Source organism: Saimiri boliviensis, chromosome 6 (genome assembly GCF_048565385.1).
Source record: "Saimiri boliviensis isolate mSaiBol1 chromosome 6, mSaiBol1.pri, whole genome shotgun sequence".
NCBI classification, from domain to species: domain Eukaryota; kingdom Metazoa; phylum Chordata; class Mammalia; order Primates; family Cebidae; genus Saimiri; species Saimiri boliviensis.
Genome location: NC_133454.1, coordinates 24,345,351 through 24,372,283, shown reverse-complemented (window position 1 = coordinate 24,372,283; position 26,933 = coordinate 24,345,351). Strand labels below are relative to the sequence as shown.

The following is a 26,933-nucleotide window of genomic DNA, read 5'->3' as shown; positions in this document are numbered from 1 at the left end:
TCCATAAACTTGCTTTTTCCAGCTTCTTACAGGCTGCCTGCATTCCTTGGCCTATGCCCCTTCCTCAACTTCAAAATCAGCACTGTAGAATCTTCAAGTTTCTCTGTCTTCTGCTTCCATCATCACATCTCCTTTTCTCTGACTGATTCTCTTGCCTCCCTCTTTCAAGGATCCTTGTTATGACACTGGGCTTACCTGGAGAATTCAGACAATCTCCCCATCTCAAGACTCTTAATTACATTTTCAAAGTGTTTTTTACTATGTCAGGGCAAGACTCTGTGATTCACAGGATCTGACGATTAGAATTTGGACATCTTCAGGGTGACCGTAAGTCCGCCTACCAGAGTCACTTTCTAGGTGACCCTGGTCTTCCCCTTAAAGCCTAAAATAACAGATCCACAGAGCCAATAGAGAACTTGGAGATGATCTAGTTTCATAGTTTCACTCAGAGCCAGTGTTCCCACTCAGGTCCTCATCCTCAGTATTTCCCCGGCATTCTAAATGATCTTTCTGTGTCCAGTCTTGTTCTTCCAAATTCATCCTCTATTCCATAGTAATCTTAAATAAAGAGTATATTTTAAAATATATACAATTTATTTTATCCAGTCATACATTAAATAAGCTTTTTTGAAAAGCTAATAGAGGGGGGATGTAGAATAAAACAAATGATCACTCCAAAAGAAAGCAAAATGAAGTTTAAAAAAGAATACAGGAAAACAAATGGAAAGGAATAGTAAATGCCAGATTTAAACCTAAATGCTCAAATTTTTAAAAACTGTCTAACTGTATTAAAATAAAAACCTATTATATGTTCAAGAGCTTCGTTTGCTGAGACTGAAAGTAAAAGAATGGAAAATGATATACCTTTTATATGCATCAGTTTTTCATTGCCAGGATAATGCCATGTACCAACCAGAGACAAAGTTTTAGCCACATTTAACAATAAGAGTTTATTGCTTACACATCTAAGCTAGTGGGTTATCTGTTCCGCTGATCTGTTCTGCCTCAGCTAGAATGACTGGGATGACTTGGCTTTGCTTCATGTGTCACTCAACCAGGTTGACCTGAGTATGTTTTCATGGTGATGGAAGTTATTCAAGAAAAGTCCCAAACGCAAGTCTATTTCAACCCTCTGCCTTATGGGATGTCTGTTCACATGGTTGAGCCCAAAGTCAAAAATCAGGGCAGGTCACCTCATGGTAGGTGGGCACAGTAAAGTTACACGGAACACAAAGAATGTAACTAAGGGAAGGGTGAAGAGTTGGAGTCAAATAATATAATCTACCTCTCTATATTACCAGCAAAGATAACCTTGAGGTATCAAAGCAGTACTAGAGACAAATAGGGACATTTCATAATGATGAAAAAAATTTTTTTTGATTTGCAATTTGTAGGTATTACCTAGTCTCTAAGGGAGAAATGGACAAATGCACAATCATGGTGGGAAATTAAGCACACCTTTTAAAAAAAGAACAGAATAAGCAGAAAAAAGGTCCGTAAGGATATAATGACTGTAAAACTCGATTAACAAACTAGTCTTAACATTTATAGAACACTGTACTCAACAAATGCAGAATGTCCTTTTTTTTTCAAGTGGACATGGAACATTTATCAAAAATGATCATAACTGGTTTTAATAAACTTTAAAGAACTGACATCTTAAGAATATATCTTCTAACTACAGTGTAATTTAACTGGAAATCAGGAAGGAAAACATAACTAAAAACTTCCACATTTGGGAATTAAACACATTTACAAAAACCTAAGCATGGGTCAAAGAAAAATAATCACAATGGAAATGAGAAAAATCTTTCAATTGGTTAATGGCTAAACTGCATCCATCTAGAACTTGGTGTGACTGATTGCAAATATTGGGGTGTCCAAGCACAGACGTCATGAACCAAAAGCTCTACGGGAGGATGGTAAGCTGCGTCGATTACTGAATAAAAGGCAGGTTTTTCAGCAGAATAATTACCACCACCATTGTCTACACACCTGCAGATACTTTACTTTGTGTCTACGCACCAGCCAGGGTAGCCAAGTTTACACGAAAATTCCTATTATTTAAGGTGAGATCAATCAACACCGTTTCCTTCCCAGAGCTCTTCTCTCAATTCCACGTTCAGATACCCGACAGTCTGCCGAAAGCTCCATCTGAATTTCTCACAGGCACCTCAAAAGCAGTATGTCCAAAACTGAACCCCTGACGTTTTTTCCCTCTAAAATCCATCCCTCCTGCAGTCTGTCTCATCTCAGTAAAGGACACTGCCATGCCCCTGCTCGTGAGGTCAAAACCCAGGGGCGATGGGGATGGTCGAAGCAGTCTTACCCCCTTCGCCATGCACAACCAGAAAACGAGAAAACACACGGAGCCGCTGCTGTCGGATCCTGAGCGGAGGGTCCAGGCCCGCGAACCTCCAGAGGGGACACAGACGACCCCACGGAGAGACCGAACGCGTCAAAGGGCCTCAGATTTGGCTGCCGACTCATGACACTAACAGAACCTCCTGTTTCCGGGGCTGCTGACGCTGGAAGCAGGGAACTGGGCACATTTACTTACCGAGACCTCCCAGACACAACGCAAAGGCAAGCTTCACGCTTGAGGAGACCAACGTCTCTTAAGATGGACGCCTGGCGGGAGCGGAAGCCCGGGGCACGCTGGGCGGGAGGGCGTGGCCTGGCGGGGCTGTGGGCGTGACCTGACGGGGCTGTGGGCGTGGCCTGGCTGGGCTGTGGGCGTGGCCTGACTGGGCTGTGGGCGTGGCCAAGGGCACTCTGTGCCAGAGCAGGGCTGGAGCTAAGGCTGGACCCCAAGCCTTGGCTCAGAGCCCCACCTTTCAAATGTCCGGTAAGGTATGCTCTCTTTGTTTTTGGTTTGGTTTGGTTCTTACTGAAAGGACTTAACTGTAAGTTTAGTCCTTGTTAATAATTTAGTTCAGGCATTAACTATTTTTTCTATCCTAGTTATTCATAAAATTACCATATATATGGCAATTATATAGAGAGAGTATACATGTAACTATGTGTATGTAGATGCAATTATATATAGATGTATATGTATAAATATGTATACATCTATATATATTTATTTATTTATATATTTTTTAAGAGACAAAGTCTTGTCGCCCAGTCTGGGCCTCAAGCTTGGACTCAAGCAGCCTCCTGCCTCAACTTGAAGGGTAGCTGGGACTACAGCCGTGTACCCACCACATCCAGGCTACCTCTTTATTATATTTTTAATGACTTTTTCTACCTTTTAAAATTTTTATGGGTGCATAATAGGTATATTATCTATATACCTCATAGTAGGAGTACATGAGATATTCTGATACAGGCATACAATTTGTGAGAATCACATCAGGAGGCCAGGCATGGTGGCTCACGCCTGCAATCCCAGCACTCTGGGAGGCTAAGGTGGGTGGATTGCCTGAGGTCAGGAGTTTGAGACCAGCTTGGCCAACATGATGAAACCCTGTCTTTACTAAAAATACAAAAAAGTAGCCAGGCACAGTGGCAGGCGCCTGTAATCCCAGCTTAACTTGGGAGGCTGAAACAGGAGAATGGCTTGATGGCTTGAACCTGGGAGGCAGAGATTGTAGTAAACCGAGATCGTGCCACTGCACTCCAGCAAAACTCCATCTCAAAAAAAAAAAAAAAAAAAAAAAAAAGAATCACATCACCTCAAGCATTTATTATTTCTTTGCATTTATTTCCAATTATACTCTTAGTTATTTTTATATGTACAATGAATTATTGCTAACTGTAGTCACCTTATTGTGCTGTTAAATACTAGATCCTGTTTATTCTAACTATATATTTGTTGTACCCTTTAACCGTAGCCACTTTGCCTTACCTTTTTTAAACCCATTTCAAACATTCAAAGGGTCACAATGGGCCTGTTTTTGCTTTTGTGTGTTTGTTTCTGGCCACTTCTCTAACTGAGCTCTAGATTTTTATCTTCCACTGCCAGCTACTGGCCTTCATCTGAATGTCCTGCTGCAGACACCTCAAACTCAGTAAACCCTAACTTAAATTCATTATCTTTCTTTCATGTCTGCTCCATCTTCTATGGCTCTAAATCACTAAATGGCAAGATCTGAAACAGATGTCTCATCCTCAATTCTTCCTATTCCTTGGCAACTCCCAACCCTCTACCTTACACAGAGTTACCCAATTCTGCTTATTAGATACTTCCTATTTCTCCTAGTCATTATCTTATTGCATTTCAATTCCCCCTAGGCCCTAATCATCTCAGTACATGTCAACCAGCTTCATATTACTATGTTAAGATAGTTACTGCAGCAAACTCCCAAAGAGCCTCCCTGTTTCCAGATTACCTCTCCAAGGTAAGACCAGCTGTTACTCTTTTAAAAATGCAAATCGGACTATGTCTAAAACACATTCCTATATTTAAAGCTCCTTAAATTGGATCTCACCTTTCTCTCCAGCCTCATCTTGCCCCCAACTCTCCTCCACCCCCAATTACAGTGACGCTCCAGCCAAGCAAACCTCTTGTTCTACTCCCCTACACCATTCTGTATGTTTATTCATGCTGTCCATACTACCAGATTTACACATTCCCAGCTTTGACCTGGCTAACACTCCTTCTCTTAGTGTGAGGCGCAACTCAGGAAGCCTTCTTTGTTCATCCTTACCCCTATTTCTCACCACCAGACTTGATTAACTACCTTCTCCTGTGTGTTCTATATATCCCTGCAAATAAACCTCTTATTACCGTACTACCACATTGACTATAACTGGCTATTTTATTTCGCTAATGTTTTCGTTTCTGCTTCCCCCTTCTAATTGTAATCTACCTGCAGGAGAGACAATTCTAACTTATCTCTTTGCTTGGCACATGTCAGTCAATCGGTTGGTTACTTAAATAGCCAGAAGCTCCAGACCCATCAACCCTTAAAGTGTATTAGGCAGTTAGGCTGCATCTTTTCTGGCCCAGCTGAATTCTCTGGAGTGTGCCTCCCAGTAACTGATTAGGAGGATCTGGTAATATCCCGAAGAGAAACTGTTAACTTGGATGATGGGTCGGTGATAGAGTAGAGGGAGAAAAGTCGATTGAACCTTGAGATATTTACCCTCTCCCTTCTAACTTCCATTCTGAACCCTAGCTTAACCCTTGACATAACAGTACTAAACTGTTGGCACCCACTCAGTGCCAATCAAGGGATTAAACAGTCTTTTGTGATATGAAGATTTTGTTTTGAAACTCCATTCTGACTGCCTCTTGAGAGACTTTCCCTCATCTCTTATCAACAGAGTGAAACAAGCTCTGACAGCTGGTCCCAAGTTTGAGCGAATACAGGCCTGATCCTGTTACTCCTGGTTTTAAAGGTATATCAAAAAGCAAGACAAAACGGAAGCAGGCAAAACAGAATATAAAAAGGGGTGCCAAAGAGTTTATCGAATAAGTCGAATTGTAGCATTCTTATTTCAAAAAGTATGTAAGTATTCAATTAATCTCTGTAGGAGACTTCAGCCCTGGCTGTTAAAAATCAGTAATGAAGGTAGGCTTGAGAACCTGATGTGGTGTCTTGAAAACCAAAGGTTCCCACTAATATCTAGGAAAGATTTTCTCCCCAGCTTTATTGTCCTGACAGCCAACAGAACTGACTCAATTTTGTAGGCTCATTATTCAGCTAATTAAATTGTCCTTTTGCACTAAATATTGTTTAAAGTCTTGTGGGTTTTGTCTAATCCTGGGCAAAAAGTGTAATGAACTCTAATAAGATTTTGTTAGGACTCAGTTTAGAAAAAAGAACTCTTTCAAAACTGCAAACTGAAAGTAAGCTAGTCATTTCTTTAAAACTCCCGCTTCTAGTCTGGAGAGTAGGGTCTCTTAGACTAATAGTTTCCATAAGGAGCAAACCAACTTCAGAGAAAGGGTTTTTTAGTGATCATTGTTACACTATCATCATATGGAGAATTCTGCGAAAAATAACATAAGAGAGTTTGCAATTTGCTGTAGTCCATAAGGCCTATTTCAAATATTTTGCAAACATGTATTTGCGCGTACATACACACACATACACACACCATTTGCTCTTTAAACATCTAAAATGGCACATGTTCTCCTAGGCCTTTGTGTATAGGAGGGGCTTCTTAGTAATGTTATAAAAACACAGCCAATCCAACCTTCCCTGCAGCCTGAAGCCTAGGCAATAGTTATCCTATCCTTTGTAACTTTCTCTTTATTATTATTATTATTTTGAGTCGGAGTCTCGCTCTTGTAGCCCAAGCTATAGTGCAACGGCATGATGTTGGCTCACTGCAACGCCCGCCTCCTGTGTTCAAGTGATTCTCCTGCCTCAGCTTCCCAAATAGCTGGGATTACAGGCATGCAGCACTATGTCCAGCTAATTTTGTATTTTTAGGAGAGACAGGGTTTAGCAATGTTGGTCAGACTGGTCTCGAACTCCCGATCTCAGGTGATCCGCCCGCCTCAGCCTCCCAAAGTGCTGTGATTACAGGCTTGAGCCACCGTTCCAGGCCGCTTTCTCATTATTTTAAGAGCAATTTTATCACTGACTCCTTGGATTGCAGAATGGATAGTTGAGGGTTTTTGTTGTTGCTGTGTTTGTTTTTGAGTCAGAGTCTCGCTCTGTTAGCCAGGCTGGAGTGCAATGGCACAATCTTGGCTTACTGCAACCTCTGCCTCCCAGGTTCAAGCAATTCTCCTGCCTCAGCCTCCCAAATAGCTGGGATTACAGGTGCCCACCATCACACCCAGCTCATTTTTGTTTTTTTGGTTTTGTTTTTTGAAACGGAGTCTTACTCTGTCACCAGGCTGGAGTGCGCAATCTCGGCTCACTGCAACCTCTGCCTCCTGGGTTCAAGTGATTCTTCCGCCTCAGCCTCCCGAGTAGCTGGGACCACAGGCACGTGCCACCACACGCAGCTAATTATTTTGTAGTTTTAGTAGAGACGGGGTTTCACCATGTTGGCCAGGATGGTCTTGATTTCTTGACCTTGTGATCCATCCGCCTTGGCCTCCCAAAGTGCTGGGATTATAGGCATGAGCCACTGCACCCAGCCTGTATTTTTAATAGAGACAGGGTTTCATCATGTTGGGCAGGCTGGTCTTTAATTCCTGAGCTCAGGTGATTCACCCGCCTCAGCCTCCCAAAGTGCTTCGATTATAGGAGTGAGCTACTGCGCCCAGCCTGGTCAAGGGTTGTTTTAAGAGGCAGTTACCTAAATCTACACAATGATAAAAGTGACATAAAGAAAGGGATAAACTCAGGACCTGTGGAAGCATATGTCACCTCACTGTTGGGTGCCAGCTTCTGATTTCTCTTTCTTGGCAGCATCTGAAGTTTGCCAGGCCCTAGTCAACAGGGCACCAGCAGTGTATCAAACCCAAAGTTTGGACATTATCTTTGTCAAATGCATATATTCTTGTTTCAAGGAGTGTCCCTTTTACTAAAAGTAATGAATCTCCTTTTAAGTGAAAAGTCATTGAAATTAATACATTTGCTTTTAACATACTCATGATGAAGAAAAGTTGAAATACAAGCTGAAAGAGATAATATTAGGTGCTTAATCCCTCAGCAGCTTGAAAGGAAAACAAAAGAGGTCCAGGTTTTCTAACAAAGTACCCTCAAGCAACTTCAAATGGATACAAGTTTTTAAAAATCAGTGTTTGAGCCAGGCATGGTGGCTCACACCTATAATCCCAGCACTTTGAGAGGCCAAGGCGGGTGAATCACCTGAGGTCAGGAGCTCGAGACCTGCCTGGCCAATCTGTTGAAACCCTGTCTCTACTAAAAATACAAAAAAATAAGCTAGGCATGGTGGCGGACACCTGTAATCCCAGCTACTAGGGAGGCTGAGGCAGGAGAATCACTTGAACCCAGTAGGCAGAGGTTGCAGTCAGCCGAGATCTCACCATGGCACTGTAGCCTGGGTGACAGAGCCAGACTCTGTTTCAAAAAAAAAAAAAAAAATCAGTGTTTGATTCTGTGGACCAGAAACTAGTTATTGACTAAGATGCTTAAGCACAGCTCAGACTCCCAGTTATTGATTCTTCTTTAAAACCTTCCTTTCAGTGCCAGTAAAAGAGTCAGAGCTGTCATAGTCTGCTGACAAACCAGGTAATTACAAGCATTCTAAAACAGAACTGTGTTTGCCATGTGCCAGGGAATGTATTCAATGCTTTACTTACATTACTGTTTCCTCAGAACCACGAAAGTAGATACTGTTTTGTTTTGAGGCAGGGTCCTGCCATGTGGCCTCGGCTGGTCTTGAACTCCTGAGCACAAGCAATCCTCCCACCACGGCCTCCCCAGTAGCTGGGATTACAGGTGCTTATCACCATGTCTGACTCTGGTGCTATTATTATACTCACTTTACAGATCTGAAAACTGGAGCTCAGAAGCTTCTCCAAGGTCACAAACACTGTGACAGAGCCAAATTTAAATTACACAGCACACTTGATTCCAATTACACAATACTGCATTATCTCCTTTAGACCTTTGCTGTCCAGTAGCCACATAATGGACTAGTAATATAGCTACTAGTTACATAGCTAATATACTAGCTATTTAAATTTAAATTAATAAAAAGTAAATAAAATTTAAAATTCAGCTCCTTAGTCACTAGCCACAATTCAAGTGCTTAATAGCCACATGGGGCTAGTGGCTTCCATATTGGACAATGCAGATATAGAACCCATTATTGCAGAAAGTGTATTGTACAGTGCTGGTCTAGGGTCATAAGTAACTGGGATATTCCTTCTCTGTCCTGATAATGCAAATTATCTTGGTTAATTTGTGATAACACAAATTATCTTGGTACTTTGACAGAAAGTTTGACTGCAAATGTAAGCTTAAGTATAACAATACCTTAATCCTTGTGATCAACATGTTCATGCTCATCTTTTTCTTGGTCCTGATTTTCTACCTGTATTTACTTGTTATTGTTTCATTGTAGATACGCTTGTTATAGGTTTTCTCAAATCCTTTGTGGAAAAGGCAAAATATAAATATAAATAAATAAAAATCAGGATACATGGTCTGATTTTGTGTGACTTCCTTAGTATAAGATACAGACTAGAACATATGAGCCAACTATATGCTGTCCATAAGAAACTCATTTCATAGATAATAATATAGACAGGTTGAAAGTAATGGATGAAGAAAGTTATATATATAAACATAAATTTAAAAAAGCAGAAGAGGTGACATTAATCTCAGATAAATTGGGCTTCAGAGCAAAGAAAATTATAAGAAACATAGAAGGACATAAATATCATTATTTTATCATATAATGATAAAAAGGTCAGTCCACTAAGAAGATGCAGCAACCCTAAATATGTGTACAACGAACAATAAAATTGCAAAATATATGTATAGAACTGAAAGAAGAAATAGACAAATCCGCAGTAAGAGTTCAAGTCTTCAACACTCATCTTTCAACAATTGATAGAACAAGGAAACAGAAAATCAAGAAATATATAGAAAAACAGAACATCAACCAACAAGATCTAATTAATAGTCATGGAACATTCTTCCCAACAACATCAGTGTGTAGGTTCTTTTTAAGTGCTAATGGAACATGTACAAGATATATCATATTCTGGGCCTTCAATTGAACTTCAACAAATTTGATTTAAATCATGCAATGTATTTTCTGACCACAGAATCAAACTAGAAATCATAACAGAAAGATAACAGAAAAATCTACAAACATTAGGGAACTAAACAACACAGTTCTAATAATATAGAGGTCAAAGAACAAGTCTCAGTATAAACTTTAAAAATATATGGAACTGAATGAAAGTGAATACAACATGAAATTTGTGGGACACATCTAAGGCTATGTTGAGAGTGAATTTTATAGGATTAAATGCATACATTAGAAAAGGAGACAATCTCAAATCAACAATATGCTTCTACCTCAAGAACCTAGAAAAAGAAGAGCAAAATAAAGCTGAAGAAAGTAGAAGGAAAGAAATAAGGAAGGAGTGGGGGAAAGGGGACCGTGGGTATGGCTATAAAAGGGCAAAATGAGGGATCCTCATGGTGATGGAGATGTTCTGAATCTTGGCTGTATCTTAAGATATTGTACGGTGGTTTTGCAAGGTGCTACTATTGGAGGAAACTGGTAAAGCATTACCATTAAAGAAACTACCATTGGTGGGAGAGCTCTCTGTTATTTCTTACAACTGCATGTGAACCTGTAAGTTATTGAAAAATAAAAAGTTGAATTTAGCAAACAACAAAGTAGAGTTTACAACACATAGGTGAAAAGGGATAATTATCCAAAATATATAAAGAATTTTAACCAAAAAATACACACAAAAAGGTAACAATAGAAACAATGAGGAAAATATTTGAAATGGCACTTTACAAATGAGTAAAAGCACAATGAAATACTATTAATATTACGCACACATTAGGTTGGTTATAATCAAACAGTTTAACAGTATCAAATGTTAGCAAGGATGTTGAGCAAGGTATCCCCCCATACTAGTGACACCTGTAAATTGGTACAATCCCTTTGGGAAACGCTTAGGCATTATCTTAAAAGTTGGAGAAATATACACCCTGTGATGATTCAGTAATTCCAGAGACCCAAGATCTCTGTCTTAGTTGGGTTTTGTATTGCTATCAAGGCATATCTGAAGCTGGGTAATTTCTAAAGGAAAAAAAAACAACAGTGTATTTGGCCCTTGGTTCCGCAGGCTGTACCAGAAGCATGGCACCAGGATCAGCTTCTGTGGAGGGCTTCAGGCTGCCTCCACTCACAGTGGAAGGGGAAGGGGAGAAGACACACACGGAGATCACATGGCCAGAGCCAGAAAGCAAGAGAGGGAGGAGGAAGGTGCCAGGCTTTTTTAAACAACCAGTTCCCACGGGAACTAAAAGTGAGAACTCATTTAGTCCCACCCGAATGAGACCAAGCCATTTACGAGGGATCCACCCCCATGATCGAAACACCTCCCACCAGGCTCCACCTCCAACATTGGGGATCACATTTCAACATGAGACTTGCTGAGGCCAAGCAAACAATATCCAAACCACAGCACTCTCCTAGATATAAATTTGTGCTTCTAATACATCGGGATAAATATACGACAACCTTCATAGCAGCATTGTTCATCATAGCCTCAAACAGGAAACAACCCGAATGTTTATCAACAGAAGAATGCAAAATATTAACATATTCATATAATTGAATAACATGGAGCAAACAAAGCCAAAAGATGAGACAGCACATGTACTGGGCTTTCTAGAATAGCACTGAAGGAAACCAACATATTTCTCCCCAAAATATTGAGAATTGTTAAGTCAAAGACACTGAAAACACAGAGGAACACTCTGTCTCAACTTCTACTGGCCTGATGGCAGAACATAAATCTTTCCTTACTATAAACAGCATGTGCTTATCTGCCCAGAGAGGGCACCAGCAGGCACCAGAGAAACCTGGGAACAGATTTTGCCACTTTCCCACATTTTCACACCTCTTAAATGACAACTGTGCTCTCCTTTGTCTTGCCACTATGGGATTTATTACTCTTTGTTAAAATGCTATTTAAACAAGGCTCCTAAGCCACTGCCTTGAGAAAGATACTTTGGAACTGAGCCCTCTCCCATATGATGTCAGCACATGTCAAACTTCTGCTGGTTTTTCTCTTGTAAATCTGACTTTGGTTTTAAGGAGAATGTCTCAACTAAGACTTTATATGGGGGGCCAGGTGCAGTGGCTCACACCTGTAATCTCAGCACTTTGGGAAGCCAAGGCGGGTAAATCACAAGGTCAGGAGTTCGAGACCAGCCTGGCCAATACAGTGAAATCCTGTCTCTAGTAAAAATACAAAAAATTAGCCAGGCATGGTGGCACAGGCTTGTAATCCCAGCTACTCCAGAGGCTGAGGCAGGAGAATTGTTTGAACCAAGGAGGTGGAGGTTACAATGGAGTGCCATTGCACTCCAGCCCAGGGCCACAGTGCAAGATTCCGTCTAAAAAAAAAAAAAGAAAGAATTTATATGGGTACAAAAAAGAATTATATTATCTTCCCTTCAACATTTTTTGGGTCAGTAGCAGGTGTGGAGATCTGCTGTGGAGTCAGCACACAGGAATGAAAGAGAGCCTGGTCCTTGCGTGAATATGATGGTGTAGTGTCTCCTCATCCACCAAGCCCCTAAATGTCAGTGAGGAAGGCTATTTCTTCACGTTTTTGAGTAGAAGGTGAAACATCAAAGAATGGCTGGCCTGACAAGGGCAGCAATCCAACAGATACATGATGTGGCTGGTAGAACCGTGGCTTCTGGTCTGTTCCACCGCTTCATTTATTAGGAGTGCACAGGCTCTCTCCTGACAATATAGGGGGCAAAAGTCCATGTCTTGTTATGGCAGGCAGGTGGCCTGGTCAGCATTCTAGTGGGACTGATTGCCTTAAGCATTTGGCTGTAGCCAGTTTCCATGGAGCTTGAAGGCCAGCTCCTTTTCTGGGAGGCCAGCCTGCAGGGAAGGCCCACGTTAACAGTATTTCTCCACCACTGCAGTTCTCCACCTCCAATCTCTATGTGGCCTCTATGCATCACACCCTGTTCCATCAGTAATATATGCTACTTCAACCTATAGGCAACTGTAAAGAATGGTTAATACAGCAACTACGGTAGTGGTTCTCAAACTTGAGCTATATCAGAAACACCTTGAGGGCCTATTAAAACACAGACTGCAGATCCACAGAGGGCCCTGAGAATTAGCATTTTTAAAGAGCTCCCAGTTGATGCTAATGTTGCTGGTCCAGGAACCACACTTTGAAAATCACTGGAACAGGGAAAGCCATGAATAGTTCTACCGTAAATCAAGGGCTAAAGGAGCCCAGACTCAGCCAAGAGAAGAGGAGTACATTAGATAACCATGTGCCTTTTCCTGTATATGGAATGCTGATTATTTTACTTACTGCTAATCATGACCCATAAACAATAAGATGTGTAGATTAGGACGCAGACCACCCTTTGGCTGTCAGATTATAAAGATCAATTCTGTGGTCTAAATCCACTTTGGTTAAAATAACAACATTAACAGCAACAGCAATAATAAATAAAAATAAAACCACCCTGGTTAAGTAGTCCAGGCTAATCCACTGGGTGGCTAGACTGGTCCCATTAGCTGTTTAGCCTAGAATGACTGACAGATTTGCTATTATTGTCTTTAGTTTCGATTACTCCCAACCAAGAATATGACTACACTGTGTCTCCTAGTCCTCCTCCCTGACTGGCAACTGGGAACTTTTCTCCTTCATATCTAGGCCAGATTGTGGCTGTGGGAGCCTGGGGATCCCAGAAAACATGAAACAACTGAGTGTTCATCTCAGGGTTGTAGGTCTTGGTCCCTGGAGGGAAACAAGTGAAGTCCATTTGACCACACAGGAAAAAAGCCTAGGAGAGATACACTGTCCAGTCCAAAGTCGTGTCTGTGCACATGCATGCATCCACCCCGTGGAGTAAAGACAACCATCAGGGTTACAGGGCTTGGACAGGGACTAACCAAGGCCTGTTGGATTGCTTCCAAGCATTTCTCAATGACCAGGAATTCTGTGCCATCCCAAGAGGAAGAGGACGAGTCTGCCAGAGGAAGACCCGAGTCCACTGTTTCACAGGCAGGTGGAAACTGGGTAGCGTAGTGTAATTCAAGAGAGTAGGATAGGAAGCTGGAAGTAGTAAAATGTTATGAAACACTAGAATGTGTCCAGCTCTCCCTGCTGCGTGTAGTAACTGACAGCTGATCCAGTATTGTGACAGGTTAGCAAAGGAGCCACTGCCAGCTGATCAGAGATGCCCGGAAGAATTTGGGATGGCCTGAGCGACGATCCTCCCAGAAGGATCCAAGCACAAGATAGTGCGTCTGCTCTCCACTTATCTCCTGCAATTTCAGATGTTCCCTTATTTCTGGTGAGGATCTTCTTCTGAAAAAAAATCTGTAACATCTGGCCCAGTACAGTCACCTACAGGGGTAGCCCCATCACCCCCAATCTTCTTCTCATATGGTCTCTTAGTAGTTGGACTGCATTTACTTGCACCTAAGGGTGAGGACAAGCTAGCACAGTGCCCATGTGGCAAGGTATATAATAACATTAAATGCAGGATAAAGGTGTTAGTGTGACCTCAGATAGATGGGCTGCCACTAGATAGCCATGAGACAGCAGTGCCTTCAGGCTGGTGTCTTCCCACTCTTGGCATAGGGCACTGTGCAGAATTCCCAACTACCAAAGAGAATCAAGGCAGGAAAGAAAAAGTGCAGAGATGTGGAAAGGAATATCTAGGTTCAGGTCTCTGCAGTGCAGTTGTACTGCCCCAGTTATTTTCTCATCCCCTAACGCCTGAGTCCAGGAAGAATTCTGGACTGCTGGGAAGAATTCTCAGATGACCCACCAACATTCCCAGCTGTTGGTGTGTACACATACCTTCTCCCAGTCATTCAATCAATGTACTGTGGTGAAGGGGTTTTGCAGATGTAATTCAGTTCCCCAATCAGTTGATCTAGAAATAGGGATTACCTAGGCATGCCTGACCTAATCACAGGAGCCCTTTAAAAGTTTTCTCTGGCTTTCTGAGTCTCTGGCCCGCAGGCATCGGGTCTGAGTAGGGCCCTCTAAGGGTTCATGGCCCACCGCTCCCTCGCTGTCCCTGCCGCCACCGTCCATGCTCTACCTTGTAAAGAAGATGGCGGGTTGGCATTGTGGAAGACAGTGTGGCGATTCCTCAAGGACCTAAAAATAGAAATCCCATTTGACCCAGCAATCCCATTACTGGGTATATATCCAAAGGATTATAAATCATTCTACTACAAGGACACGTGCACACGAATGTTCATTGCAGCACTGTTTACAATAGCAAAGACCTGGAACCAACCCAAATGCCCAACGATGATAGACTGGATAGGGAAAATGTGGTACATATACACCATGGAATATTATGCAGCCATCAAAAACGATGAGTTCACGTCCTTTGTAGGGACATGGATGAACCTGGAAACCATCATTCTCAGCAGACTGACACAAGAGCAGAAAATCAAACACCGTATATTCTCGCTCATAGGCGGGTGTTGAACAATGAGAACACATGGACACAGGGAGGGGAGCACTACACACTGGGGTCCGTTGGGGGGAAATGGGGGAGGGGCGGGGGGGGTGGGGAGGTGGGAAGAGATAGCATGGGGAGAAATGACAGATACAGGTGAGGGGATGGAAGGCAGCAAATCACACTGCCATGTGTGTACCTATGCAACAATCTTGCATGTTCATCACATGTACCCCAAAACCTAAAATGCAATAAAAAATAAATAAATAGAGGAGGACTTTCAAGATGGCCGCCTAAGAACAGCTCAGGACTTCAGCTCCCAGCGAAAGTGCAGAGGGTGAGTGGACGCCGCATTTCCAGACGAACTCTTATTGCCCACAGACCAGGAGATACCCAGGCAGAGGGGTCGCCAGCGTCTCAGTCCCAGCCGGTGCGGCTGTTTTGGCCCCCGTGGGGCTGATTCCGCCCGCGCGGCTGCTGTGACCACTCCCTGTTGCTGCGGTTCTCCGTAAAAAAGCCACTGGTCTGGGAGCCCTCTTAGCTGGCGAGCAGAGCCTTGAGACGGCAGAATAGCCCATTCATCTGAAATAGCGAGTCAGGCCAGGAGATTCCTAGGCAAAAAATCCGCCAGGAGCCGGCGCCGCGGTTCGAGCCGACTCCGCGAGTCGCAGCACGGGAGATCCCGGCGCCTTTTCAACAAGCGACCGGAACGCGGGGTTGTTCAACTTAAAAGAAAAGACTCTGAGTCAGGGAGCCAGGTGATCAGGCTCGGTTGGTTCCACCCCTCCACCCCCAACAACAACGAAAACAAAAACAGTAATTGGAAACCCTCTGGGTTGAGCCCTTCAAACCAAGCACAGCTGAACCTGGACGGTCAGGCTCCGTGGGGGAGGGGCTTCCGCCATTACTGAGACTCTCCACCGCTACGGAGGCAGGCTGCCGTTGCCGAGGCAACCTGCCACAACAGAGAGAGTCCGCCATAACAGAGGCGGGGCCACTATTGCCCAGACAGTTCTAACTACGCCCATATAAAAAGGACTACAGGGAAGAGCTCAGGGCAACTGGGCGGAGCCCACAGCAGCTCAGCAAAGCCCCTGCAGGCAGGCAGAGGCTAGGCGTGCTGCTAGCTGGGCGGGTCCGACCTGAAAAAAAAAAAATCAAAAAAGGCAGTAGTGCAACGGAAACTCATAAAGCTCCAACTCCCTGGGACAGAGACAGACAACAGGTGGATAAACCCACAAAAATGGGTAGAAACCAGCGTAAAAAGGATGAAAACTCCCGAAACCAGAACACCTCTCCTCCTAAAAGTGATCACAACTCCTCACCAGCAAGGGAACCAGACCGGATGGAGAAGGAGGGTGATGAAATGACAGAATCAGACTTCAGAAGATGGGTAGTAAGAAACTACAATGAGCTAAAAGAACATGTTCTAACCCATCGCAAAGAAAATAGGAACCTTGAAAAAAGATTGGACGAACTGCTGACGAGAATGGACAGCATAGAGAGGAGAATAAGTGAATTGATGGAGCTGAAAAACGCAACACGAGAACTTCGTGAAGCATGCACAAGCTTCAACAGCCGAATTGACCAAGCAGAAGAAAGGATATCAGAGGTCGAAGACCAACTCAATGAAATAAAAAGAGAAGGCAAGAACAGAGAAAAAAGCGCAAAAAGGAATGAACAAAATCTTCAAGAAATGTGGGACTATGTGAAAAGACCTAATCTACGTCTGATAGGTGTACCTGAATGTGATGAAGAGAATGAATCCAAGCTGGAAAATACTCTTCAGGATATTATCCAGGAAAACTTCCCCAACCTAGCAAGGCAGACCAATATTCAAATCCAGGAAATACAGAGAACACCACAGAGATATTCCTCAAGAAGAGCAACCCCAAGGCACATAATCGTCAGATTCACCAGGGTTGAAATGAAAGAGAAAATTCTAAGGGCAGCCAGAGAGAAAGGTCGGGTTACCCACAAAGGGAAGCCCATTAGACTCACAGCAGATCTCTCAGCAGAAACCCTACAAGCCAGAAGAGACTGGGGGCCAATATTCAACATCCTTAAAGAAAAGAACTTTCAACCCAGAATCTCCTACCCAGCCAAACTCAGCTTCATAAGTGAAGGAAAAATAAAATCCTTTGTGAACAAGCAAGCACTCAGAGATTTCATCACCACCAAACCTGCTCTACAAGAACTCCTGAAAGAGGCTCTACACATATAAAGGAACAACCAGTACCAGCCACTCCAAAAACACACCAAATGGTAAAAAAGCAGCAACACAATCAAGAATCTGCATCAACTAACCAACAAAACAGCCAGGTAGCATCAAAATGACAGCATCAAATTCACACATAACAATACTATCCCTAAATGTCAATGGACTAAATGCCCCAATCAAAAGACACAGACTGGCAAATTGGATAAAAAGCCAAAACCCATCAGTGTGCTGTATCCAGGAAACCCATCTTACATGCAAGGATACACAAAGGCTCAAAATAAAGGGATGGAGGAAGATCTACCAAGCAAATGGAGAGCAAAAAAAGGCAGGAGTTGCAATTCTCATCTCTGATAAAATAGACTTTAAAGCAACAAAGATCAAAAGAGACAAAGAAGGACATTACATAATGGTAAAAGGATCACTGCAACAAGAAGAGCTAACGATCCTAAATATATATGCACCCAATACAGGAGCACCCAGATACATAAGGCAAGTTCTTAATGACTTACAAAGAGACTTAGACTCCCACACAATAATAGTGGGAGACTTTAACACCCCATTGTCAATATTAGACAGATCAACCAGACAGAAAATCAACAAGGATATCCAGGACCTGAACACAGACCTGGAACGAGCAAACCTAATAGACATTTACAGAACTCTCCACCCCAAATCCACAGAATATACATTCTTCTCAGCACCACATCACACCTACTCTAAAATTGACCACATAATTGGCAATAAATCACTCCTCAGCAAATGCAAAAGAACAGAAATCATAACAAACAGTCTCTCAGACCACAGTGCAATCGAGTTAGAACTCAGAATGCAGAAACTAACTCAGAACCGCACAGCTTCATGGAAACTGAACAACTTGCTCTTGAATGTTGACTGGATAAACAATGAAATGAAGGCAGAAATAAAGATGTTCTTCGAAACCAATGAGAATGAAGACACAACATACCAGAATCTCTGGGACACATTTAAAGCAGTCTCTAGAGGAAAATATATAGCAATGAGTGCCCACATGAGAAGAAAGGAGAGATCGAAAATTGACACCCTATCATCAAAATTGAAAGAGCTAGAGGAGCAAGATCAAAAAAACTCAAAACCTAGCAGAAGACAGGAAATAACTAAGATCAGAGCAGAACTGAAGGAAATAGAGACACAAAAAACTCTTCAAAAAATCAATAAATCCAGGAGCTGGTTTTTTGAAAAGATCAACAAAATAGACAGACCACTAGCCAGATTAATAAAAAAGAAAAGAGAGAATAACCAAATTGATGCAATAAAAAACGATAAAGGGGATATCACCACAGATTCCACAGAAATCCAAACCATCATCAGAGATTATTACAAACAACTCTATGCACATAAACTAGTAAACCTGGAAGAAATGGATAAATTCCTGGACACCTGCAACCTCCCAAGCCTAAACCTGGAAGAAGCCGAAACCCTGAATAGACCAATAACATGGTCTGAAGTCGAGGCAGCAATAAAGAGCCTACCACCCAAAAAAAGCCCAGGTCCAGATGGGTTCACAGCTGAATTCTACCAGACATACAAGGAGGAGCTGATACCATTCCTTCTGAAACTATTCCAGACAATCCAAAAAGAGGGAATCCTTCCCAAATCATTTTACGAGACAAACATCATCCTGATACCAAAACCCGGCAGAGACTCAACAAGAAAAGAAAATTTCAGGCCAATATCCATGATGAACATAGATGCAAAAATATTCAATAAAATACTGGCAAACCGATTGCAACAGCATATCAAAAAGCTCATCCACCATGATCAAGTAGGATTCATCCCGGGGATGCAAGGCTGGTTCAACATACGCAAGTCCATAAACGTAATTCACCACATAAACAGAACCAAAGACAAAAACCACATGATTATCTCGATTGATGCAGAGAAGGCTTTTGACAAAATTCAACAACCCTTTATGCTAAAAACCCTCAATAAACTAGGTATTGACGGAATGTATCTCAAAACAATAAAAGCTATTTACGACAAACCAACAGCCAATATCATACTGAATGGGCAAAAACTGGAAGCATTCCCTTTGAAATCTGGCACTAGACAAGGATGCCCTCTCTCACCACTCCTATTCAATATAGTACTGGAAGTTCTAGCCAGAGCAATCAGGCAAGAAAAAGAAATAAAGGGTATCCAAATTGGAAAGGAGGAAATCAAATTGTCTCTATTTGCAGATGACATGATTGTATATCTGGAAGACCCCATCATCTCAGCCCAAAATCTCCTGAAACTGATAAACAACTTCAGCAAAGTCTCAGGATACAAAATCAACGTGCAAAAATCACAAGCATTCCTATACACCAGTAATAGACTTCAAGAGAGCCAAATCAAGAACGAACTGCCATTCACAATTGCTACAAAGAGAATAAAGTACCTAGGAATACAACTAACAAGGAACGTAAAGGACCTCTTCAAGGAGAACTACAAGCCATTGCTCAACGAAATAAGAGAGGATACAAACAGATGGAGAAACATTCCATGTTCATGGTTAGGAAGAATCAACATCGTGAAAATGGCCATACTGCCCAAAGTAATTTACAGATTCAACGCTATTCCCATCAAGCTACCAATGACCTTCTTCACAGAACTGGAAAAAAACACCTTAAACTTCATATGGAACCAAAAGAGAGCCCGCATAGCCAAGTCAATTCTAAGCAAAAAGAACAAAGCGGGAGGCATCACACTACCGGACTTCAAACTATACTACAAGGCTACAGTAATCAAAACAGCATGGTACTGGTACCAAAACAGAGATATAGACCAATGGAACAGAACAGAGGCCTCACAGGAAATACAACACACCCACAACCATCTGATCTTCGACAAACCTGACAAAAACAAGCAATGGGGAAAGGACTCCCTGTTTAATAAATGGTGTTGGGAAAACTGGCTAGCCATGTGCAGAAAGCAGAAACAGGACCCCTTCCTGACACCTTACACCAAAATTAACTCCAGATGGATTAAAGACTTAAACATCAGACCTAATACCATAAAAACCTTAGAAGAAAATCTAGGCAAAACCATTCAGGACATAGGTGTAGGCAAGGACTTCATGACCAAAACGCCAAAAGCAATGGCAACAAAAGCCAAAATAGACAAATGGGACCTAATCAAACTCCACAGCTTCTGCACGGCAAAAGAAACAGTCAGTAGAGTGAATCGGCAACCAACAGAATGGGAAAAAATTTTTGCAGTCTACCCATCTGACAAGGGGCTGATATCCAGAATTTACAAAGAACTAAAGCAGATCTACAAGAAAAAAACAAACAAGCCCATTCAAAAATGGGCAAAGGATATGAACAGATACTTTACAAAAGAAGACATACAGGAGGCCAACAAACATATGAAAAAATGCTCATCATCACTGGTCATCAGAGAAATGCAAATCAAAACCACATTGAGATACCATCTCACACCAGTTAGAATGGCGATCATTAAAAAATCGGGAAACAACAGATGCTGGAGAGGATGTGGAGAAATAGGAACACTTTTACACTGTTGGTGGGAATGTAAATTAATTCAACCATTGTGGAAGACAGTGTGGCGATTCCTCAAGGACCTAAAAATAGAAATCCCATTTGACCCAGCAATCCCATTACTGGGTATATATCCAAAGGATTATAAATCATTCTACTACAAGGACACGTGCACACGAATGTTCATTGCAGCACTGTTTACAATAGCAAAGACCTGGAACCAACCCAAATGCCCAATGATGATAGGCTGGATAGGGAAAATGTGGTACATATACACCATGGAATATTATGCAGCCATCAAAAACGATGAGTTCATGTCCTTTATAGGGACATGGATGAACCTGGAAACCATCATTCTCAGCAAACTGACACAAGAGCAGAAAATCAAACACCGTATATTCTCGCTCATAGGCGGGTGTTGAACAATGAGAACACATGGACACAGGGAGGGGAGCACTACACACTGGGGTCTGTTGGGGGGAAATGGGGGAGGGGCGGGGGGTGGGGAGGTGGGAAGAGATAGCATGGGGAGAAATGACAGATACAGGTGAGGGGACGGAAGGCAGCAAAGCACACTGCCATGTGTGTACCTATGCAACAATCTTGCATGTTCATCACATGTACCCCAAAACCTAAAATGCAATAAAAAAAAAAAAAGAAAAAAAAAAAAAAAAAAAAAAAAAAAAATAAATAAATAAATAAATAAATAAATAAATAAATAAAAATAAAAATAAAATTAAAAAAAAAGAAGATGGCGGGTTGGAACATGCCATCACTGCTGGTGTATGTGGGGCCCTTTTTATTGGGTACTGCATCTACTTCGACTGCAAAAGATGAAGTGACCCCAACTTCAAGAACAGGCTTTGAGAACCAAGAAAGAAACAGAAGCTTGCCAAGGAGAGAGCTGGGCTTTCCAAGTTACCTGACCTTAAAGATGCTGAAGCTGTTCAGAAATTCTTCCTTAAAGAAGTACAGGTTGGTGAAGAGTTACTAGCTCAAGGTGAATATGAGAAGGGTGTAGACGATCTGACAAATGCAATTGCTGCGAGTGGACAGCCACAGCATTTACTGCGGGTCTTACAGCAAACTCCACCACTAGTGTTCCAGATGCTACTCACTAGGCTGCCAACAATTAGAGAATTTTAAGTGCTCAGAGCTTGGCTGAAGATGATGTGGAATGAGAAACAAATGTCAACAGAATAAAATCTCAGTTAAAAAAAAAATATATATATATATATATTTTTTTTTTTTTGAGACGGAGTTTCGCTCTTGTTACCCAGGCTGGAGTGCAATGGCGCGATCTCGGCTCACCGCAACCTCCGCCTCCTGGGTTCAGGCAATTCTCCTGCCTCAGCCTCCGGAGTAGCTGGGATTACAGGCACGCGCCACCATGCCCAGCTAATTTTTTGCACCTTTAGTAGAGACGGGGTTTCACCATGTTGACCAGGATGGTCTCGATCTCTTGACCTCGTGATCCACCCGCCTAAAATATTTTTTAAATTATTAATAATTGAGCAGCTCTGGGGGAATAAGAGCAAATATCCTTTTTATGAACTACTCTGAAATCTACCAGTTAATGTTTACTTTGTGTAGATCCATTTGTCTATTTTATTTATTTTTTCCAGTGAAAAGTGTATTTTGATAGAGAACTTTTTGTTTTATAAATACATTATGAGTTATTGAAATATAATGGATTTTGTTTATTCCTGAAATATAGTTAAACTGTACATATGACATGGCTTATGTTAAAAATAAAGTTCTGAGTTTTGAAAGAGAAGCCAAAAAAAAAAAAAAAAAAAAACGAGAAAGTATAGGAGAAACTGAAGAATGTACACTTTTTTGCCTTGTACATTTTGTTGTAAATCCAGAAATCTGATAGACTTGATTGTGTTTGTGAAAACTGAGCATTAAAGTTTTTTAGTGATCATTTCTTTCCATTTAATCTCTTAGACATAAATATATAAGGTGTGCTGCTGTGCTGTGCTAACAACTTCATTCTCTTTCTGTGTATCAGTCTTGAAATGTTTGGTGTAAATCAGTGGGCTTAATGTGTTCTGGGTGTTTATCTCCTTGTATTTTAAATGTATACAGTTGCAAATAACACCAGGAAGTAGATCTACATACACCCCTAATCTAGCCTTGTGAGCTTTGCCAGTTCATGTGTGTTCACTTTTCTTCCATTTGTTACATGAGAGAATGTGTCTGCTGACCACTGAAGTATTCCTTTCACCGTCTGATTCACTGGGTTCCGTTGAGCATATTTAAATCCACCTTAACCTGAGGTATGTATGTGGGCAACCAGGCCTTGCATTTTTTTATATTCTGAATTTTGCATGCTTGCCTGACTTAGCATTTCCGAATTGATCTTTTTAAAAAAATGGTGTAACTATCTTGTTGATTTGCACTGAAATGATATGGTTCTGTCACTTCTCTGTAAATTAACCTGAAAATTTTAAGGTAACAGATGATCCGCTTGTAAAAATGTTTGTTGCCTTTTGCTTTTATCTTCAGTGTACCTCCTTAATCCTACTTCAACTTGATTAATTCATCTTGTTAAATGATTAAAGTTGCAACCTGGTAACTGAAGACTTGAAAAGAATGGAGCAGGTGGGACCTCTTATTCTCAAATAGTGACATATTCTCCGTAGTCACAGATTCTGTTTCAGAACTGAGTAAGGACCCTTGGTACGTGGGGGCATCTGTTGAACTGAGTAACATTTCTCATTGTAAAGATTGCCTTTATTCTGTCTAAGTCTGTGGGAGATCCCAAAGACTTTTCCTATGTACTAGGCATTTTATTTTGGTTTACTTACAAATTATTTATTTATTTATTTTTTGAGGTGGAGTTTCACTCTTGTTGCCACCTAGAGTACAGTCTGGAGTACAATGGTGTGATCTCGGCTCGCTGCAACCTCTGCCTCCCGGGTTCAAGCGATTCTCCTGCCTCAGCCTCCCGAGTAGCTGGGATTACAGGCACCTGCCACCATCCCCAGCTAATTTTGTATTTTTAGTAGAGAAGGGGTTTCTCCATGTTGGTCAGGCTGGTCTTGAACTCCCAACCTCAGGTGATCCGCCCACTTCGGCCTCCCAAAGTGCTGGGATTACAGGCGTGAGCCACTGTGCCCCCTTACAACTCTTCTTAATCGTTAACCTCGGGTTTTTTGTGGTGTAGTGGAAATAGAAACAGTTTTAGTTTCTGCCTCTGATTAGCTTCACAGCCGTGAGTAAGTCACACTTTATCTCTGAACTTACCTCTACTATTAGACTAGGTAACACATTTGAGGACTTTCTCGCGTATCTTGAGAGTTTGTGATCGGTGACATGGGATGCTCTTTTGGAGGGATGACCAGTACAAACATGTCAATCAGTTTTACTAGTGAGATCCCAAATCCAAAGCAATGTAGTAGTGATTGGTCAGTGATTAACCAGGCAGCTAAGAAGTCTTAGGCACCAGCCCAAACATATATAGAGGGGCAGTTAGAGACAGAACAGGGGTGGGAAAGGGAGCAAGGGGCAGGCAGCTCAGCAAGGAAAGAATGGGCTCAGAAAAAGGAGGGCTGGTTAGAGGAGTGAGGGGCAGCTTAGACTTGGGAAGGGTAGAAACGCCATTTCCTTGGGAACTGAAGTGAGGTATGAGCTGGGTATCACTTGGCTCTAGACATACTGGCTTTGCTGTAATGCTTGAAAAGGCAGTGATATCTTCATTTTACAGCGCGTTAAGCCAAATACATTTTCTTACTTAAATGACAACTTTGGTGCTTTAAAATGAGGTACCACTTTTTAAAGCTAGCTGTGTCAAGTTAAAGAAAAAACATCAGCACTGTTTTCTCCCAGAAATATAACTGCCAAACACTATCCGTTCCCATCTTAAGTTTTACAAGGTGATAGAATCAGGTCATCGTAGTGATGCTGGCCAAATGGTGCTCAGCAGGTGAGAACAACAACAAAAAACAACCCAGATTTCAGTGGAGTAATAAACAGCTTGAATGTTTCCATGTGCTAATATTGCACACTTAATTAAAAACAAAAACTTTGGAAATGGAAAATAATGTATTCCTGTAACAGTTGACATGCTTCTTTGGGCAAAGATACATTGTTTTGTTCCACAATTTGTACTTAAAGTGAAAGAACATTTAAATAATTGACATACTGGCTGTAGCAATGCTGACCTGTTAACTGATAACTAGAACTTAGGTTCGCATTTATGTAAAGTATGTAAAATTTTAAGTAGAGCATGCACACTAGGCAGTCAGTAAATGTTTGGTTCCTTTTGCCCCTCAGTAAATTTATTTTACCATCTTCCTGCCTGCCATTCTGACTTTATTAAGTCAACCTGTGCACCAAAGTGTAATGAGATGTTATTGCAGAAGAGATTATGAGAAAATTGGTATATCATGCAGATATCATACAGAATCTTTCTGTAATGTAAAAAATCCAGTTTTACTATTGCTTGTGCCTCAACTGTTTAAGTGAATATTAAAGGGCTTAAAGAAAGAAAAAAAAAAAGCTTTCTCTGGCTAGTTGCAGAAGCAAAGTCAGAGAGATATGTTCTGGCTGACCTGGAAGAAAGCAAACGTGCATTTTGTGAATTACCTACGGGAGCCATGTGGCAAGAAACTGCAGGCATCCACTAGGAGCTAAGAGTAGTCCCCAGCTGAAAGCTAGCATGAAAATACCTTAATTGGCTGGGCGCAGTGGCTCAAGCCTGTAATCCCAGCACTTTGGGAGGCTGAGGCAGGCGGATCAGGAGGTTGAGATCGAAACCATCCTGGCCAACATGGTGAAACCCCGATTCTACTAGAAATACAAAAATTAGCTGGGTGTGGTGGCACATGCCTGTATTCCCAGCTACCTGGGAGGCTTAGGCAGGAGAATTGTTTGAACCTGGAAGGCAGAGGTTGCAGCTGAGATCATGCCACTGCACTCCAGCCTGGTGACAGAGCGAGACTCCATCTCAAAAAACAAAAAAAAAAAGCAAACCTTAGTCCTGCAACTGTAAGGAAATGAATTCTACAAATGACCATTGAGCCTGGAAGAAGACTCCCAGCCCACAAGAACCACAGCCTGGACAAACACCTCGATTTCATTCAGCCTGATGAAGCCCTGAGCAGAAAATTCAGCCATGCTTTGCAGACTTCTGATGTACATAATTTGTATTGTTTTAAGCCACAAAGTTTGTGGTAATTTGTTATGTAGCAATAGAAAACTAACACAGGTAATAAATGTATTCAGGACACCTATAGAATTAGACCAGCTGCAAGTGTCTATGAGTAGAGTTCCGGGGTTCTCTTGCCTTCATACTCTGTAAGCAGTAAAAGATACAGAAATGTGTTAAGACACCTGGGGATGAAGAATGTTCCACTGCCTGAATGGGTAGTAAACAGTCATTCCTACAGAGTCTAAATTGTGTTGGAGAGTTCATGGGACAACCAATGCTTCTGTCTTAACACCTAATAAATCAGACAACTCTGAGAATCCAGAGGGGTGATCATCAGAGATTCCTCAGTCCTTATCAGACTTACTAGTTTGCCATCACAATCTCAAAATGAGGGGCATAATCTTTGGTTCTCATCACTCCTGTCCCCTGGATGACCTATACCATCATCTAGCATTCTCTACATCTCACCCGTCAACCGTCAGTCCAATTGTTACTTGTCTTTCAGCAACTGCATGGAGGCACTCCTGTACCTTTGGGGGTTTTTGCCCCAATAAAACATCAGGTGTCACCAATCTCATCACTTTTGACCCCTTAATCTAAAAGCCATTACCTCATAGCATAAGGGCTGTCAGCTCCGGTTGGGCGTGGTAGCTTATGCCTGTAATCCTAGCACTTTGGGAGGCCAAGGTGGTGAATCACTTGAGCTCAGGAGTTTGAGACCCACATGGGCAACATGGCGAGACCCTGTCTCTACAAAAAAAAAGAAAAAAAAAATTAGCTGGCTGTGGCTTGCAACTGTAGCCCCAGCTACTTGCGGGGCTGAGATGGGAGGATCACTTGAACCCAGGAGGTGGAGGTTGCAGTGAGCTGAGATCCCGCCACTGCATTCCAGCCTAGGCGGCAGAGTGAAATGATGATCTCACACACACACACAAAAAGCTGTCAACGTGGTTGGTCTCCTCCCTAGGGTTATCTCCACCTAGAATTGG

The 26,933-nt window shown here is 42.0% G+C and overlaps 1 pseudogene; it reads left to right on the top strand.

The window, feature by feature from the left end:
- The first annotated feature begins 13,802 nt into the window (after positions 1-13,802).
- LOC120360960 (mitochondrial import receptor subunit TOM20 homolog) lies at positions 13,803-21,976 on the top strand (annotated as a pseudogene).
- The last annotated feature ends 4,957 nt before the right edge of the window (positions 21,977-26,933 follow it).